Source organism: Marmota marmota, unplaced genomic scaffold (genome assembly GCF_001458135.2).
Source record: "Marmota marmota marmota unplaced genomic scaffold, marMar, whole genome shotgun sequence".
Lineage (NCBI taxonomy): Eukaryota > Metazoa > Chordata > Mammalia > Rodentia > Sciuridae > Marmota > Marmota marmota.
Genome location: NW_025999842.1, coordinates 21,262,667 through 21,283,051, shown reverse-complemented (window position 1 = coordinate 21,283,051; position 20,385 = coordinate 21,262,667). Strand labels below are relative to the sequence as shown.

At 35.7% G+C, this 20,385-nt stretch overlaps 1 pseudogene; it reads left to right on the top strand.

The window, feature by feature from the left end:
* Positions 1–11,097: 11,097 nt before the first annotated feature.
* On the top strand, positions 11,098–14,625 carry LOC107151782 (annotated as a pseudogene).
* Positions 14,626–20,385: the final 5,760 nt, after the last annotated feature.

The window sequence follows — 20,385 nt, the reverse complement described above, 5'->3', positions numbered from 1 at the left end:
TATATATATATATATATATATATATATATATATATATATATAATATGGTTTACAATCATCCTCAAAAACCTTTTCTCCCTTACATCCAAAATTTTCCCTCTAATTTAATCTTTTCTCATTTTACCATATATACATTACTAAAAATAATGTTTTCCAAGATGCTTACTCTGTGCACAGAATTTTAGATGTGAGCAGAGTTATTTACAAATATAATAGAAATTCCCCTGGTTCTTTATGATTTCCTTTAAAGCTGCACTTCCGAGTGACACTGTGTCTAATTTATTGCCTAGGACAGCCCAGGAACTAAATTACTTGTAGCCTAAGCATAATGCTATATTTTGGGAGAATATTGTACAAATTTATCTATCACAAAGTATTTTCATATTAACCTGTAATAATTCTAGTGTTCCAGCCTCAGCCAAATGTGTTTTCAAAAAGCTTAGCTATGGATAGAGAGTTAATTCAGAAAATAATCAAAAACGTATTGTTAGTAGAATGTTAAACAACAAACAAACAAAAAAGCTTCACTGAATAACAACTAAAGACCATACATATGTTCAAAAATAATGGTCAATTTATGAAAGGCATTATCTATAGCAGAAGAGTGACAAGGAAGGTAAGAAAGGAATTTGCTGAGCCTCACTGGATTTCTCAGACAATACTTCAGAAGGTGGGAGAAGAAGCTATGAGGTTCCAATAAAATGTATTTTGTTTTCTTCTCATGTTTCTCATATTTCATTTTCATGAACTCCCAGACTGAAAGACATGAGAACTGATTTTTTTTTCCTAATTTTAACTCTAATAGTTGTATGACCTTGGGCAAGACATCTAATTGCTCTCAACTTTGACCTACCCATTAAATAAAGCGATTGCCACAACAATTAATTCTTCTCTATGTATATAAAAGTTATGTTAATAAATTTTCTACATTTCTTTTGCACTTTTTGTAACCTTACCTTTCATAACTCCATAGTAACAATTTTAAATGAATAAATTGCATTTGAGAAGGAAGGATACATGTGTGAGGGAGAGCCTCAGGGTTCACGCTTGAGAGAATGCATTCATGTTTAAAATACAGTGAATATCCCTCTTGCTAAAACAAATCTAATGTTTGCCTTGATTCAAGTTGTGTATTTACTCTGTGACCTCCCGAAGGAGAAGGAACACAGCCTCAGGATGAAGCCGCACAGTGCGTGCTGTATTCTCACAGGCATTTAGGGTGTTATGAGGCATCATGCCCATTAGAATTGTTTCTTCCCTAAAGGATTACTCTTCCTTCTCTTCCATGACATTTTTTCTTATTTATTTCTCCAAAGGCACGGTCTTATATATGCCATGCACTCAATACATGCTTATGGTACAAAATAGCCAAAGTGAAAATAGAGCAAAAGAAGCAGTTGCTACTTCTAAAATTCTTCCTCTCCATTCAGTAACCTGCTCTCTTACACTGATGTTCCAGTGTCCATCATACCAATGAAGTCTGCACTTTCTCTGGTTCACATCCTGGAAACCTCCTGCAGCTCCGCCACCTGCTTCCTGATAGAGTTAACCGACATGTCCCTCCCACACCAGATGGCTCCCTTCTCCTGCCTTTGCTTGGCAAGAATTTACAAACATATTTCCGTGTGTCCAATCTGGGACACATCCAAGGGTCGAGGCTGTGTGTGGGCATAAGAGGAGGCCCAAACAGTCTAACTGAACTTGGGAGATCTGTGTTTTAAGCCATTTTGCATTTTTTTTTCTTTTTGCATACAAATACTTTGTTCTAGAAACTTTCTTTCAAATTTTCTAATTCCACACTACAAGGCCAAGAGTTTCCTTGGCTCTAGATTTCATACTTGCCCTCACACATTTTTGCAACTGATCATCAATCCCAACCCCACTTTGATAATGAGACTAAGAGTGAAATATTTCCTTAGGGCAGCTGTAATTACAGGTTTGGTAGGGGAGTATGTGGAGAAGGTGAGCTTGCAAAGTGTTTGGAATCAAACTGGCAGATACTTTGTACAGTCTATGAAAGCAAGCATGACCACCCATATTACAGAGATGCCTATCACCTCACTTCTTTTGATTTGAATTCTTCAATAGTGAACACAGTCTTCAAAATTAGAGTATAGACATTATAGGGCTGGAATTGGAAGAGCTTTATTTCCTCTTGCTTCCTGTTATGAAAGAAGGAACCAAATCTTACTTCCACCTTAACTCTGCTGATCATATTCTACAAACTAATGCACAAAATTAAGATTCTAAATGGAACATGGCACCCTCATAAAAATAGAAACAAGAATTCAATCTGTTACTCTTTGCTAGTCAACTTCATTCACAGAAAAATTAGTAATGTGGCTGGGCCAATAGGTTCAGTTGACTGGATCCATGGTCTAAGGGGGGAAAAAAAGCCCCAAAATAGTGAAACCTTACTTAGAGTATTTTAATAAACATGCCATGATGTTTATGTTTTTGTAGGGTCTAATTTAACAACCTCAGAATAAACTGATAATTTGTCTACAATCTTTGTGGAAGCCTTTCACAGCCAATATTTACATTCTGACAACTTTCCTCCTATGTCTAGTGAAGCTTCTTTGGTTGTTAAGTTGGTCAGGTAGTTGGTTACACTATATGGTTTTGATGGTCTTTGGATACTTCTTGAAATTACCAGGGCTACTGCATATAAATTCAGCAAATATGAATTTATTTACCTTAATTTTTCCAATATAAAAAACTACCCTTCACCCACTTGAAGAAGGAAATGATAAAAATCAAGAAATATGATGTCCTTGAATAATTTCCACTCCTATACACATTTTTCTCTCCTTGAAATAACAACCATGGAAAAGCGTTAAGCTCAATCAGTTTCTCAGGGCCAGAGGAAAGAAACCTTGAATAGCCATCATTTCTTTAAACATTCTCCTGATTCAAGGCAATCCTCCCATTGGAATGAAGGACCATGCACCAGCACAGAGGGTTACATCAGCACACTGCCAGGATGACTGACACTTGTAGCTGCATTGTTCTACCTACTTTTGCTGTTATCTGTCTCCACTGTTCCTCAAAATGAACCAGCCTAGCATAGGGCTCTTCCTGGGGATCAAAAGTTCTGAAACTAAAGACCAAACGCTTGAAGGAACAGAAAGTAATGAATATAAACATCACTTTTCAATCACTTTGCTTGCTTTCAAAAGCACTGATGCATTCAATTTCATTATTTTACTGAAGATACTTTCTCTGAATCGCTCTCAAGAAAACAGTTAAGTCAAGGAAGGGTTGAAGAGAAGAGAGAAAGAGAAAACAGAGAACAAGGTTAAAGGCTGGTTTTCTGAATAGGCAGAGTGTTGGCTGCGTACAAAGTTTGCTTTGAAAAAGGTTCCCCTGTCCCCCAAATTTCCTTATTCTACCAATTTACCAAACAATTTAAATGCCCAAACCAGAATTACGTGAGTAAATTAAGATAATTCACTTTATTAAAATAAAATTGCAAACCCATGGAACCTTAAATAGATGATTTAGAAAACTCATTCATAAAAATAGATTTAAAAAATGTTTTTAGTTGTAGATGGGCACAATACCTTTATTTTATTTCTTTATTTTTAGGCAGTGCTTAGGATCAAACCCAATGGATTACACATGCTAGACCAGTGTTCTGCCTCTGAGTTACAACCCCAGCCCCCATAAGAATAAATTTTGATAGAAGTAAAAGAAGAAGAACTGAGGATGAAAAGAAAAAATAATTTTTCCTTAACATGCTACAAATAAATTGTCGCCATCTAACTCTGAGGATAGCATTAAGTTTTTAGTTAACAAGAAACAAAATCACACATATTGTCAGCCATTCCCATTATTTTCCTTCTCTCATACAGCAGTGGTAAAATGGGCAGACTCTGGCATCATAATGCCTGCTTTGAAACCTGGCTCTATCATTTAAAATTTACGTAAATCTAGGCATTTCATGTAACACCTTCCAGCTTCAATTCCCTCATCTATAAAATGGGCATAATAACAACGCTCATGTATGTGAAGATTAAACACAGGCTGCACAAGTAAATGCTCAGTTCAGTGCCTGAAAAATTAGAAGTTTCCAAGAAGTATTTCTCATTATTATCAAATGGAATACTATGAAGAAATAGAGAAGCTGTGTAAGTAAATTAGAAATTAAGAGCATTTTTTAAAAAGCTATTGTTCTTCGACAATAATAGCCCCTATAACTAAGCTTCATGATAAATTATGGTTTTCTAATCTAGACTAATAACCATTTATTGAGTAACTACTACATTTAAAACTTTGTGCCATTTTCTACAGGAAATCACATTTAATCTAAGACAAAGTATCCTAGAGACAGGTTATTTCTAAGCAAGCAGATCATCATAATTTCTATTATTTATAAGTAAACAAATTACTATTATTAACACAGTAATTTAACTTCCAGGAGTTTTCCTAAGGAAAAAAATCATACCTATACACAGAAATGTATGTAGAATTTTGTTTAGTACATCATTACCCATAAGTGTCAAAACCATGAGAATAAAATCTGATTCCTAAGAATGTAGAATTGGTTGAAGATACTGTTCACCCTTCTGATGAATTATCACTCAGGTATTTCATAAAACATGGCAGAGAAATATGTAAGGCTCTTAAAATTATTATAATCTATGAGTTAAAAAAGAAACTTACAAAGAATTACTTACAGTAGTATTTCATTTGTATAAATAATCAAACGATACAAAGTACTAGCACAGAGCCTAAACCAAAAGGTATTTGTTAAGCATATATAACTCTACAAATAAAGACAGCAAGGATGTTCAATATTGTCTTTGATTATAAAGGGGTAAAGAGACTGTGAGCATCTCTGTTTTTATTTCTTTGAATTCCCAAATTTTATACAATGAACATTTATACTTTTGTGATTCAAAAGAAAGAAAAAAGACATCTTGGTCACCCCAGTATATAAGCAATTCTAAAGAGCTCAACAGAGGTGACAGCTTTTCGAGAAGACTCACCTACAAAACAGGTGAGTGGGGGCTTTAAAGTTGAGAGTAGAAGCAGAGCCTGGACAAACTAACGCCCTTCTCAGGACAGAGGGGTGCTACAGCTGCTATTACATAGTCAGACATGTTCCAGGAAGTAGCTGTACAAGTTCCAACCCATCTGGACACTCACTGATGTCAAAAAAATCAATGCTAATTCAGCTGCTTAAAGCAAATAGACATCCTCCATCATGTGGTTCCATGCCCCCTGTATGAGATCCCATATGACCAATTCCTTTCAGAGTTTGGTACCAGAGGGAGCTTTGTCTTCCCTGAAGAAGCAGCATAATAAAGGCAGTGTAGCATAGCTCGGAGAGAGTGTGGGCTCTGAGTCAAAGTGCCCAGGCTTGTCCTAAGCATTCTCAGCTGCTTGTTACCTTGGTGATCTTTGCGATTTACCCTCTTTAGCCCAGGTGTCCTCGTTTGGGAAATAAATGTTATAGAAATAACTACTTTGTGGGCTTTAATGAGAACTAGATGAGATACAACATGTGTAATCGAAATCACTCATTGATATTAGCTATTTGTGTTATTGCTATAGGATAATGAGGCTTATATGACCCACAGTCTTTTCCTATTTGCATTGGCTTCCAGGGAGTCTTGAAAAAATTTAATCTTCAATTAGACTAACTTATCCCTCATGAATAGAGTATTTGCTTACTTTGCTTTTACAAGATTGTACTGTTCTATTTCTGTTTAGACATTATAGTACATTTATCACAAAGTGACTCAAATGATTTTCTGAAGGAGGTAACTCTTTTTAAAAATCTCAATTCCATTTCTTTTTCTAGCTACCACCCTATCTTGTCTCCTTCATACCTAATTCTCTTCTAAGTATTTTATCTGCTCACTGTTTACTTTCCTTTCTCTTCAACCCACATCCACTCACAGTTGGATTTTGCCCTGTTGTGGCCCAATCATGCCAATTCAAGTGTTTCAGTAGGCATGATGGACCACAACGGTGCACTCTGAGATCACTAATGACTTCCAAGTAACTAGATGGGATGGATATTTCCAGTTCTCCTCCTAGATGACCACTCAGTACTTGGCCACCAACAGTACTTGTCATTTACCATGGATCATGCCTTCCTATTTGTACATTCTCTTTGCTTTGCTTCTATGATTCTCCTCAATTAGTTATACTTCAGAAGTCCCTGGTTCTTCCTTCTCTCTTTACATACTAACTCCCTAATTGTCGGTCATTAAATCTTGATATCTCTGAGTCTTGGACTTATTCCTTCTTCTCTTCACACCCTCTGCATCACACATTTTATAGATCTGCCTGGTGATTTTTATCTTTCCCATATTGTCACCCTTCCAAAGATTCCCAACTGTTTACAGCTCCAGACCAGTATATCCAGCTACTGATCAGATTTCTCCACATAGGTGTCTCAAAGGCAATTTAAGTTGTATTCTCAAAAACCAAAGGATAATTCTTCCCCTTGTTCTTTAAATGGTTTCATGAATCAACAGAAGTGCCAAGGAATTCCTCTCTCCTACTCCACATCTTGGCTACAATAAGCCTTAAATAATTTACTTCTCTTTCCTCCCCTGCAAGGATCTGAGTAAAAGCAACTCTTGCCTAATACCTAGACCTAAACCTATTACTCTTAGACATAGGCTTAATCTAAACCACGAGACCTTGATTTACCTTCCTCCACTTAAGGACTCATTCTCATTTCACATTGCCCTTCCTCATATTTCATTTGCTTCAATTTCACTGGCCTCTTCCCACTTGCTTGGACTTAACACCAGATTCTTTCTCACCTCAAGGTTTTAAATATGCTGGTCCTTCTGGCTAGAACACAGTTGCACAATCTCCTCTTTTATGTTTTATTCTTCCCCATACTGATTTGATATGAAATGGTATTTCCTCAGGGAAATCTTCCCCATCTGCACAGGCCTGGGTCAGATCTTCAGCTACATATTCTTGTAGTCCTTCCAAGCACACTCCTTTCATAGCTCATTCTGTATTTTCAATTTTGTAAGCATGAAATTATTCTAAAAATGTCTTTGCTAAATACTATAACTTCATCAAGACAAGGACCATTTCTATTTTGCTCACTATTATTATTTCAAAAGCTCACAGAGTACAGGGTATCTAGGACATACTGAGTGAATGAACAGCATGTTTCACTCATCCACTTATCTCTAGTCCTGCCACCTCTACTAAGTCAGACCTGCATTATCACATTTCTAGGATAACTGCAATAAACTTTTAACTGTAATCCCCCTCCAAGTCTGTTCTCCCTTTAGCACACATTACGGTTCACTTCCAGATTAATCTTTCAGACACACAGCTCTGATCATTTCATCCCCAGCTCAAGAACCTTCTCTGGTTTTCCACTGCCCACACAATAAAATCCATATTCCTCTTGGCCTCGACCTGACCTCTCCAATCTTACTTTCCTACTAATCACAAAACCTGTTCTCTGGTCAAACTGAACTGTGTACAATACATGACACTTCTGTAATTATGTTTTTTGGTTTTGGGGGGTTTTTTTGCCATAGGCTGGATTCTCTTCTCACAGCTTCCTCCACCTATAAGATTTTAATAATGCCTCCACCATTTCCACTTATTCAAACCTATCCAAGATCTAATTCCTCTAAGAAGTTCTCCTGGATCTCTTCCAACTAGAAATCATCCCTCTTGCTTCTGATTTCCCATCCTTTCTTTAGTCTAAAAAAAGACTGTCATTTTCTACCAATTGTAAAGGTGTTTATTATGTGCATGCTCAACCAGCCTGCAAACTCTTTATAGAGATAAGACTAGAACACCCAATCAATGCCTTATACATTGGAAGGACTGCAAGCAGATCCACTGAATTTTTTACTTACATGAATTATTTTAGTAAGATGCCCCATGGATTATTTCATAATTAAACTTCAGGAAAATCCATCAACATCACCTCTCCTTTGAGGACAAAAGTTAGTTTTTATTGACCCAGTATGTAATTTTCTTTGTGCACTCACTTAAATTCTTCTAATCACTAAAGTGGCAAAAAATAATACAAGAGAAAATTATACTTTTAGCCATTTCCTTCTCTTTTGATGGTAACTTCAGGAAAAGTCTGCTGCTACAGATCCTTTTGACAGAATATAATTATAGTCTATAGTTTTTATCTGTTTCTTGTTAATTCCATTTGGGGGCTCATGCTGGCAATTGAAATTCTCAGTCTTTCTTTTTGCCTGAGCTACAACTTCCAGCTAGCTTGGACAGCTCACGCTGTGCAGCCAAGCCACCTCTCTCAATGGGCTGCTGCCTCCTCTTTTGAAGTAAGAAGGCACACCAGTGAGAGAAAGTGCCTTTCCTTGACAAATTTAAAGCATTTAAAGGCAGAAGGAGAGAAATACCCATCAGCATCACCATGTGGACTGTTGTCACAATTTTATCCTTAAAAACTCAGAATCAAGTGAACTCTAGGAAAATTAATTCAGATGAAGAGATCTCATAATTATGGCTTTAAGTGTTTTTACCTTTAATGTATTTATACAAATGTATTGTTAATTAGATATGATCCAAAAGTCCAATGTAGATGTTATATTGAATTATATATGAAGGATGTATTACATGATGTTTGAGAATATAGAATTCTTAAGACAGAAAGTGATTTCATTTCCACCTCTCAGGGACCAGGGCCTGGTGTAAGGATTACAGAGTAGAAGCCAAAAACCTATGTTCTGGTTCCACCTGCTACTTATAGATCCTGAGATCCTGATGTTCAAACTCAATAAGTTTCAGATTTATTTTTACTGGAAAAGAAAAACAATAATATCCAATCTGCCTATCTCTAGATATGTGTGAGAATCAAATTAGAACAAATAAAATAATGTGCTTAAAAGGATGCTGTAAACTAAGAGCACATGATTTTAGTGAAATGTTTTCAGGTTGAGTCAATATTTGACATGAAACTTAGATATTTCTAAAAATATTTACCAAAATCCATATTTTACCTATTCCATCTTATAAAAGAAGGGTTTTGTTGTTGTTGTTTTGTTGTTTTGAAGTTTTATTCATCTAATTTGTTTTTTTTTTTAAATTTTTCCTTTTTAGTTATATGTGACAATGGAGTATATTGTGACATGTTTATACAAACACGGAGTACATGTTATTCTAATTAAGGTGCCAGTCTTTTGGTTGTACATGATGTATGTGTACACTGTGGTGTGCTCATATATATAGGAAAGTTACATCAGAGTCATTCCACTGTCTTTCCCCATTCCTCTATATATAACTGAGTATAGTTTCTCCTTCAACTTATTTATATTTTCTTAGGTGAGTATGGCCACTACTTTGAGCCTTTCTCACAAGGACTAATCCTTCAAAGCTGATGCAACATTTTTCCTTGACACCTTTTCCAAATTTTCAACATCTAATATAAACTGCTGATCATAGGAGTAGAGTAAGTCAATGGATTTCAGTGAGCTTAATGATAACAGTTCCTCTATCACACACCATCCCAACACCTACTTGCTTACCTTAGCATCATCAATTCAACAGCAGTTATCTAGCACGAATATTGTGGGAGGTATTACATGTTCACTACAGAGAATACAAAGTTGTGTCTTATTCTGCTTTGGTTTTCCAGGAGTTTATACATATGGTAGAGGATATAACACATTCAGGCAATACTATCAGAAAACTGGTCAATGTGAACAAAGAACAGAGAAAATTTCTGTACTACTCTATATTAAGAAAGTAACTTGACTTCATACTGTTTCAGGATTCTCACTTGGAAGAGTATTTTCACTTCTCTCAGGAATGGTCATGTACTTAAGTCTACAAGTCCTAGACTATCAGTGTTTGTTCACTTTCTTCACATATTTAGCCAACATTATTCCATTCCAAGATCTGTATCTAATCAACACTCACCAGATTGTGAGTCTGATTCATAATGAAGCATGAGATGATGTTTACGTATCACCAAAACGTCCAACATCACTAATTCTAAATGAAAATATAACCCAATATAGTATTCTGAAGTTTATTAGCATTTTAAACATCTTACTTAAACTTGTATTTGGAAGATTATTTAGAAAAATTAAAGTCCAACGAATTTCAGAGACTAGCTTGAGGTCCCACAATTAATTAGTGTCTAATAAGTGACTCTCTCTCCTCCCAAGTTAGTATCTGTTCCAGCACATGTCAAAAGCAAATTTTATTCAAATAATATTTCAAATGTTTTTAAGTTTTTACAGATCATTTCTTTTATAATTCAAATCTCTTTTCTCTCAGAACTACACTGGACTACATATTTTCCATAAATAATTGGTAGATTATTAGCCTATAGAAGTTAGTACCATAAATTGTATCCCAGTGTCTAATGAAATGACTGGACATAGAAGACATTTAGTTGTTTTTTAATATATCAAATAACAGTTGCAAGCAAATAGGTAAATGTCATTATTTCCAAATTATGCATGACAGCTGAGAAAACCCATTCACCTTTTAATTAAATTTATTTGTCTTATAATGAGCTTAACATATCAAGATGATGGAATTGATTATCTGGAGATAACAGTGATAACACTATGCTCAATTTATATTTTATTTTTTCACTTGTAGGATAGGAGTTTTATTTTGTTTGGATTTCACAGATTTCACAGCAACTTACTATCATGCCTGCGTTGAACACTATGCTAATTAATAATAGATTCTAGAGATAAAATATCTTAACGTAATGTGATCTCTTTTAAAATGCTTTTTCCTGAGTAAGTTGGTTGATTACAGAAGTTATCTATATGAATAGTTTAGAAGATTGTGAGTTCAGGAAAAAATAAGCATCACTTAATAAATTTTAAAACTTTTTACATCAGTATTGTTTACCAACTTTGAGCCTTACTTCATAGTGGGATTTTAGGGTCTACTATGTCAATAAAGGAGAGACAGAATTTTCTTCCTTCCTTGGTATTTTAATACTGCATTAAATTTGTCATAATTATTCAGACTCTCTTTATATTTTCATCTTTATATGACTATTACTGGTTTGAAAAATTAGCCTTCATTTAACTCCTGATGTTTCCCTCAAAATCCGTCATAATAGTTCTAAAGTATTATTGAATTCTTTTTTCTAGCAATATGCAAGAAGCACTTCACCTTTTGCCTGAAGAAATTTCTTTGAAGTCAGTAAGAGAAATCAAATAGAAGTAACAGAAGAGAATTAAAAGTTAAACTTTGAAAGTGTCTGCAAATGAACATAAAAACAAAATTAGAACCAGTTGTGGTAGCAAACACTCATAGTCCCAGCACTCAGGGGGCTGAGGCCTGGAGGATCACTTCACCTAGGAATTCAAGATTGGTCTAGGCAACATAGTGAGACCCTGGTTCAGAAGAAAAAAAAAATGTTTTCAAAATTCTCTATGAACATTCATACACAAAAATGATTCTTAAAAACAATAAGATTAGAGACTAAGAAAACCTGACTTTTCACCTCCATAGCCATGTCAGTTTTAACACATGTATTGATGTATAATAATGTGGGTGTGGATATTATTTTATTTCTATTATGAAAGAACATAATGTTCTGAACACGGTCTGACTAATTGGTATATTCTAGAGCAACTGATCTCTTATTTGGATATAGGATTTCTCTGTAATTTGTTAATTTCACATTTACCTCAAAGTTAAACCAATTAATACTTCTACATATCATTTTCTGATTGTGCAGTTGCTGTTAATTATGTACAATTTGTTCCAATGATCTAAAGGCAGCACTGCGTAGGGATATACAGAACTCACAAAAAAGCAACAAAAACAGAGAAATGGGAAAAATGAGATGATGTGTAAACTGGCTGAATTATAAGTTTTAAAAAATGGTCAAGATGCTTATCTAAAAGTTTTTATAGTTTTAATGCATTTGATTAAAAAAACATATGAAATTATTACTAAATATTGTATGGTAGACAGATGATATTCTCTTAGGGGTATAGCAAAAGTTCATGAATGGAAGGCTAAGTGTTATTTGTGTTGGCGGGGATGATAAAAAAAAGACACTTCGTAGTTAAGGCAAATATTAAAAGAACAGATCAGATTGATCAGTTTTATTTTTTCAAGCACAATGAAAATGAACAGTAAGCGTTTCTCTTTTCTTTTTTCTTTTTTTTTTTTTTTTTTTTTGGAGGATTACACTGGTCAGAGGGCTGCCATCAGTTCTTATTTACACAGGATTCTGCCATATCTTCTAGCATGAACTCTTTGATGTCAATGATTTCACAGCAACTTACTATGATCACATCATGAGTAATTGGCAATATCTTGATTTATATACTGTAAACTGAACAATGCTTATGGCACATCATAAAACATCTGGAACTGTATCATCCATTTTCTTGGGACAAAGTCATTAAGGATGACACAATATGGACCATTTTATTCTTTAAAACAAGATATAATTTGACACCAATATTTGGATTAGTGAAAATATTCATGGTTCATCTGATATTTATACAAAACTTTCTTTAAGGGAAACGTTTTCATGACGTGATTGTTCTCAAAGCGTATCAAACAAGTTTTATTAACAGAGAGGCTGCATAGCATTTACTAGCAAGGCTAGCACTGGATTCCAGGTTGACTGTTTCTTATGCAGTATTCTATGCCACACTTCATGTATTTCTTCTTCAGTTATCTTATGAATAACTACCATATATAAAATATAGCACTTCATACTATAAAGATAATGCAGAACTTGAACTCTGAACTTGAAGTTCTGTTGTTTAAAATAAGGTCATTCCTTATTAAATGTATGAGTGTGGACAAGATCCATGGCCTCTCTGAAACTTTCTTTCATTTATGATGAGGATAATGCCAATCTCACTGGGTTGTTTTGAGATATAAATAGGATGATGCAAGTTGGTAAGATGTCTAATATATGCTGGATGCTCAGTAAATGTGACAGATAAAGAGAAGAAACAGGAGAATAAGGAGAAAACAAGTGGAATAGTGAAGATATCATTATTTGCTCCTCATTGCACCCCTCCACTATAACCACTGTCATTTTAGTCACTTTCCTATCTCCCTAATTCAAAATACAGCCACTATAGCATAGATGACATTGACAGCTTACCCTAAATTACAGGGAGCTAGTGATTGTGTTTCTGTCCCAACTCTTTAATCTATTTTTTTGCATTGGGCTTCTTTACCTTGTTTATATAACTCCTCTCTCTGATAACAGCTCTTCCTTGATTCCATTAAGTTCCTTGACCCTGGTTTTGTTTTCTTCCATTCTTCCTTACTTTATGTGCTCTCTTCATTTTCCTATCTTCTAAATGTAGTGTTTCCTCAAAGTTCTTTACTAGGAATTGATTTCTTCTTTCTTTCTATCCTCTTTCCCCATTATCTCATCCTTTCTGGTAGTTTCCGCAGTTGAAACCTGTTCACATTATCCCAATAGCACCCTGTGCCCTAAATCTGCATTTTCACCTGTTTAACATCTCACCCAAAGTTCCCTTCATTGGTGCATGACTGAATAAGACAGCTCTCATTCATCCTTTACCCCAAGCTGTGCCCTTGGAGGCTGACTTGAGTGGATGACCTTAACGACTCTCTTGCTCTTTGGCTTTCAACAGTGGCTGGCCAATGGGGATTCCAAGCAAGAATGTTCCCATAGATTGTCTGCATCCCTCTACTAAAGATTTATGCTTTAGCTTTCCATCCTCCCCAGGGACAGAGCCCATATGGCATTATTATTGATTCCAAAATAAATCAAAAGGAAACTGATATATTGACCAAAGCCCCATGATGATCTGCAAATGAAGAAAGAAGCTGTCCTCAAATTCTCTGCAGTAGGAACCCACTTAGGTGGCAACAACCTTGATTTCCAGATGGAATAGTACATCTACCAAAGATAAAACAATAGCATCTCATAAATCTGAAGAGGAACTGGGAAATGTTTCTGTGACAGCTTGTGCCATTGTTGCCATTGAAAAACCTGCTGATGCCAACATTATATTTATCAGGAATCCCAGCCTGTGGGCTATGTTGAAGTTTGATGCTGCCACCAGAGCCATTCTTCTTTCTGGCCATTTTACTCCTGGAATCATTACTAACCAGATCCAGGCAGCCTTCTGGAAGTTGTAGCCTCTGGAGAGCCTGATCCCAGGACTAATCACCAGCCACTCACAGAGGCATCTTATGTCAACCTGCCTACCATTGCCCTATGTAGCAGATTCTCTTCTGTACTGTGTGGACATTGCTATCCTGTGCAACAATGATGGGGCTCACTCCATGGTTCTGATGTGGTAGATACTGGCCTAAGAAGTTTTGCACATGTGTGGCACCATCTCCCATGAACACTCATAGGAGGTCATGCCCCATCTATACTTCTACAGAGATGCTGAAGATATTGAAAAGGAAGAGCAGGCCACTTTTGAAAAAGCTGTGGCCAAGAAGGAATTCAGGGGTGAATGGACTTTGTTAGCTAGCTCCTGAATTTATTGGTTTACTCAGTCTAAGGTTGCAGATGGTCTTCATGTGATCAAGTGCCCTTTTGTACATATTCAGCAGTTCACTTTTGAAGATTAGAGGACCCAAGTGACCACTGAAGATTGGTCTGAAGCTCTCACTACTCAGGCCATTGAATGGGTAGGAATAACCACTAAGTGGTCTTAAGCTCTTCTTCTACAAATATGTAAGCAAAATGGATATCACAGAGTCACAATAACAACAATAACAAAAAAAAACAGCAGAATACTGGCATAAAAACAGATACATGACAAATAGTATAAGAGGAAACATAAAAATCCAAAAAGCTATCTGATACTTGGAAAAGGTGCCAAAAACATTCCTTGGGAAAAAGACAGCCCCTTTAACAGATGGTTCTAGGAAAATTATATCCATATGTAGAAGACTGAAATTAGATCCCTATCTCTCTACTTTTGTGGTTTGGATCTAGAACATTCCCCCAAATCTCTTGTAGTGAAGACTTGGTCCTCAATGCAGCAATGTCCAGAGGTGGATTTTTGGGAAGTGACTGGATTATGGGGACTGAAAACTCATCGATGGACTACTACATTTGACAGATTAATAATCTGAATGGAGCACTGAGAGAAAGTCAAAACTGTAGGCAAGTGGGGCATGGGTGGAGGAAGTAAGTCACTGAGGACATGCATTTGTGGAACATGTCTTATCCCTGACATGTGTGTGGTGAATGGTGGGTCTCAGTTTCTCTCTCTCTCTCTCTCTCTCTCTCTCTCTCTCTCTCTCTCTCTCCTCCTTCCTTGATTCCTGCCTGCCATGAGCTGAACAGCTATCTTTTACCAAGCACTTCCACCATGATGTTCTGCCTCACTTCAGGGGCACAGCAGTGAAACTGGCTGACATGGACTGAAACCACAAGCCAAAATAAACTTTTCCTCCTCTGAGTAGTTCTTTGTCAGATATTTTGGTCACAGCAATAAAAAGCTAACACAGTCACCCTCTATAAAAATCAACTCAAAATTTAACAGAACAAATAAAGAAAGTGTGGCAGTTTTTATTTTAAAAAAAAGGAAATTCCGGTATTAATGTAGAACTAATCATTTCTATAACTTAAGGGAAACACATGAAGTATATTTTGTATTATGTTGCCAGCTTAAAAATAAACTATAAAAATAACTGTAAGAACTGAAATTTTGAAATTGCTAAAAGAAGACACAAGGGACATAGTCACATGCAATAACTTACTGAATAGGCAAGTGGGACTGTATCAAATCAGAAAGCTTTTGCACAGCAAAGGAAACAATTGAGAGTGAAGAGATACCCTATAGAATGGGGGAAAAAATCTTTGCCAGGTACTCTTCTGACAGAGTATTAACAGCTAGAATATATAAATAACTCAAGAAGCTTAACATCAAAACAAGAACAAAAACAATACCTATACAGCACAAATGTGCAAATAAAACAAACAGACACTTCTCAAAAGAAGTATGAATGGTCAATAATTACATGAAAATATGTTCAACATTTTTAAGCATCAGAGAACAAACCCAAAGGAATTAAAGGTAGCACACTATTGAGATATCTGTATACCTATGGTTATCACCTCATGATTCACAATAACCAAGTAATCAAAGTGCCCTTTCATAGATAAATGGATAAAGGAAATATGATACACAGACCCACACACACTGGAGTATCATTCAGACATAAAGATAAAAGAAATCATGTGCTGTGAAGGAAAATAGAGCTGTAGACCATAATGTTAAGTGAAAAAAAAGGCAAACATAGAAAAATAAGTATTGCAAGTTTTCTCTTATATGTAGAATCTAGGAGGAAGAAAAAAGGCATGAATGTCATAGGGAGAAAAATAGAGAAGAGAAAGGGAGTGGAGAAAAGGGTAAAAGAGGGTAACAAAGGTGTTGATATGATCAAAGTATGTTATTTTCATGTAAAACTATGCCACAAAGAAAACCATTATTCTGTATGATTAAAATGTGAAGAGGAAGAAGGAGAGGGAGGAGGAGGAAAAAAAGGAGTGAGGAAGGAGACAGAGATTATTCTGATTCATACAGGTATTTGATGGATTCAAGTCATACTTCTGCCCCAAACCATTAAAGACATAGGCATGGTGATGGTTCCTGTTCTTCCTAGTCCCACAGAGCTGCATTTTCTATTCCCTGTGGTTTTAACATCCTGTTTACACCTTTGAAAAATAGTTCCTTTATTACTTTTCTCAATTACCATTGAGTATTCCACTTGCTTTCTGTCTGGGCCTTATGTGATGCTTCTTATATCTTAACTCTCCAATTAAACACGCTTTTTATTAATCCAGGCACTAGAGTACTAGAATAGTCTCACAATTCATCTTCTCCCTTTGCATCTCTCTCTAGACCAGTTTCTACCAGACCTCCTTTTTTGAACCACAGTACCAGATGTACTCTTCTTTCCTCAAACACTTTCAATGTTTTCCCATTTTCAAGTAAATGAAGTCTGAATATCAAATGTAATATTACAATCCTTCTGCACTAAAGTCATCATGTTTTTCTAACTTTATTTCCCATCACTTTCCACAGTCCACCCTATGCTCCAGTTGAATAATCTTCCAAAACATATATCACCTTCCCAGTCACAGCTTTGTTTATGCCCGGCTTCCTTTAGCACCATCACTCCCAACCAATCAACATCCCTCATGACCCCCTTAAATGCCATCTTTTCCATGAATTTTAATTACATTATCTAGGTTCTACTTTTCAAACTCTATATAAATTATTTTTACTTTTCTCATTTTTTAGTTGCCATTATTTGTTACCCTAGACCCAGTTTTGAATTGCAAGCTTCTTGAAAATGAGACCTGTATCCTGTCCCATTTTTCAATTATATCCATCTTACACATAGTACTCATTAAATATATAATTTTCAGATGGAAAGTTAAATTCTTATGATCTCATCACAGGTTATATACATATTTCTAAGCCTTTATGCTACTGGAAAAAAGTGATGGAAAATATTATCCTATACATTACATAAGTATGACCTCTGGCATTTTTGACTCTGGATCTTGGTGTAATATATCTCTCTAGCAGTTGCACACACATGTCATCCTTTATGGTTATATTTGTAATTTTGCATCTTTGTATAGTCCAAGGAGGTAATTTCCTCATTTATTTTATAACTTATGTTGTACATCCCATGCAGCAAAGAACCAGGTGACTTTGCTATGTTGGCTTTGGTCCTATGTGGATAGGACACTAAAGAAGGAGAGTTGACACAAAGTCTAAACTAATGTCACAAGTCCAAAGTGCCAACTATAAAGATGCAAGATAAAAAGGCAGGCTCTTCTGGCCTACTTGCTATCTGTGTATAGTAGGTCATTACTGCTCAGAATCTAGGACAGAGAAAGAATAGAACTTTCTGTCTTAAAAAAAAAAAAAAAAAAGGAAAAAGTTGTACACACAGCTTAAATCTAGTATAGCTCTCTCATATTCATGTTAGCCATGTTGCTCAAAGTCAGGTTTCTAGTGACTCATTTGCTATAACAAAACAGAATATTTAAAAAGTGGTAAAGATAAAATAGTTTGTCTGCCTATTGGCATTCACATGTTTGTTCAATTACTCATTAAGTAAGAATTTGAAGAATGCCTATAATATGTTAGGTATGAGAAAGTAGCAAATGATTAAGAAATTAGGTAATAAAAATACAAAAGAAATGCTTCAGGGAATTTATAATCTAGTTCAGATGCTTCCTTAGGAAAAAAAATCTGGAAAGTCTATTTTCAACACTTTTATTCAACATAATATTAGAAGTCCTAGTCAAAGCAATCAGGCAAGAGAAAGAAATAAAGGACATCCATTGGGAAAAAAGGGAGTCAAATTTCCACTGTTTTCAGATGACATAATCTTATATATAAAACCCCCAAATACTTCAACAAAAAATAATATTAGAATTTTGTTAGCAAAATTGCAGAATACCAGATCAACATACAATCAAAAAAAATCAATATCAATGCTATACACCAATAATAAATTATTTGAAATAGCAATCCCATTTACAATAAATATAATATACCTGGGAATAATTCAACCAAAGAGGTGAAAGATGTCTACAATGAAATCTATAAAAATGGAAAGACATCCTGTGTTTTTCATGGATTGGAAGACTTAACATTGATAAATGTCCATACTATCTAAAATGATATACAGATTCAATGAAATCCCTATCAAAACAACAATGATATGATTCACAGAATTTGAAAAAAATCAACCTTAAAATCTATATTGAGCCACCAAAAAAACACGGAATAATCAAACCAATCTTTGCAAAAATAACAAAGCAGGAGGCATTACATTATCTGACTTCAACATACATTACAAAGTTGTGATAATCAAAACATGGCATTAGCATAAAAACAGGTATATAGACCTATTAAATAGAATAGAGAACACAGAAGTAAACCAATGCTTCTATAACCAACTGATGTTATGGTTTAGAGGTGTGTCCCCCAAAAGCTCACATGTGAGACAATGCAAGAAGGTTCAGAGGAGAAATGATTGGGTTATAGCCTTAACCTAATCAGTGAGCTAATCCCTGATGGGATTAACTGGCTGTTAACTGGAGGCAGGTGGGGTGTGGCTGGAGGAAGTGGTTCACTGGGGGTGTGGCAATGGGGTATATATTTTGTATCTGGCAACTGGAGTCTCCCTCTTTCTGCTTCTGATCATCATGTGAGCCACTTCCCTCTGCCATAGTCTTCCACCAATGTGTTCTGACTCACCTTAAGCCCCAAGGAATAAAGCTTGTTGCCTATAGATTGAAACCACTGAAACTATGAGCCCTTAAATAAACTTTTCCTCCTTTACGGTTGTTCTAGTTAGGTCCTGTATTAGTGTTCTCTAGAGGAACAGAATCAACAGGAAGAATAAATTATAAAAAGGGATTTATCACGTTGGCTTACATGACCAGAACCTGGATACTCCACAATGGCTGTCTGCAGGCTGGAGAACTAGAAGAACCAGTAGCTGCACAGTCAAAGAGGCTGAAGCCCCAAGAGGGATCAACGGTGCTACCCTAGTATGAGACTGAAGGCTTCTGGACAATCACTGGCAGAGTCCACTTTGGAAGAGTGAAGAAGTGAAGATATCACGAACCAGTTCAAGAAGAAACAAGCTTGCAGGTGATCCTGCTTCCTTGCTCTTCCAACTTTTATTACAACCAAGCCATCATCCTATTGGACAGTGCAGTCCACACTTAGAGAGGGTCTTCATTTCAGTTGGCTATCCCACATGCCAATCATTACTAGACGCACTGTCATTGACACACCCATAAACCTCTTAATCATTGGCTTCTCTTAATCCAATGAAGTTGACAATTCAAATCAACCACTATAGGTCCTTTACACTCAAGAGCAAGAAACCTGACTAAAACAACAGCTTTCAACAAAGACATTAAGAGCACACATTAAGAAAAGGACTGTCTTTAAAAAAATGAAAGAAAGAAAAGGACTGTCTTTTCAATAAATTGTACTGGGAATATAAGTATCTCCCAAAAGCTCATGTATATGAGACAATGCAAGAACATCCAGATGTGAAATGATTGGCTTATGAGTACTTAAACCTGATTAATGCAGCAATCCACTGAAAGGGATTAACTGTGTGACAACTGTAAGCAGGAACAGTGTAGCTAGAGAAGCTGAGTCTTTGGGGACATGCTTTTTGGGATTATATGTTGTCCCAGGTAAGTAGAGTTCTCTCTTTGCTTCTTTGTTACCATGTTCTGAGCTGCTTTCCTCCACACACCTTTCTGCCTTCATACTCTGCCTTACCTTGGGCCCAGTCTATGGACTGAGACCTCTGAAACTGTGAGACCCATATAACTTCTCTTCCTCTAATCATTCTTTAAAAAAAAATTATTAGCTATTGATGGATCTTTATTTATTTATTCGTTTATATATGGTG